Source organism: Aethalodelphis obliquidens, unplaced genomic scaffold (assembly GCF_003676395.1).
Source record: "Aethalodelphis obliquidens isolate GAN/ISIS:26980383/991018 unplaced genomic scaffold, ASM367639v1 scaffold59, whole genome shotgun sequence".
NCBI classification, from domain to species: domain Eukaryota; kingdom Metazoa; phylum Chordata; class Mammalia; order Artiodactyla; family Delphinidae; genus Aethalodelphis; species Aethalodelphis obliquidens.
The window spans coordinates 3014527-3014904 of NW_020838003.1; the positions used below are offsets into that span (position 1 = coordinate 3014527).

The 378-nt window shown below is 57.4% G+C and overlaps 1 protein-coding gene across 3 annotated transcripts in view; it reads left to right on the forward strand.

Moving 5' to 3' along the window:
* Positions 1-378, forward strand: part of EPGN (epithelial mitogen) — an 8365-nt gene that overhangs the window by 1771 nt on the left and 6216 nt on the right. The gene's annotated exons all lie outside the window — the stretch shown is intronic.

Below are 378 nucleotides of genomic sequence, written 5' to 3' on the forward strand. Positions count from 1 at the left end.
TTTTTTTTTTTTGTGGTACGCGGGCCTCTCACTGTTGTGGCCTCTCCGGTTGCGGAGCACAGGCTCCGGACGCGCAGGCTCAGCGGCCATGGCTCACGGGCCCAGCCGCTCCGCGGCATGTGGGATGTTGCCGGACCGGGGCACGAAGCCGTGTCCCCTGCATCGGCAGGCGGACTCTCAACCACTGCAGCCCCACCAATAATTTTAAATTAAAAAAAATTTGCTTAGGGCTTCTTGGGGCTTCCCTGGTGGGGCACCACTGCAGCCCCACCAATAATTTTAAATTAAAAAAAATTTGCTTAGGGCTTCTTGGGGCTTCCCTGGTGGGGCTACAGTGGTTGAGAGTCCGCCTGCCGATGCAGGGGACACGGCTTCGTG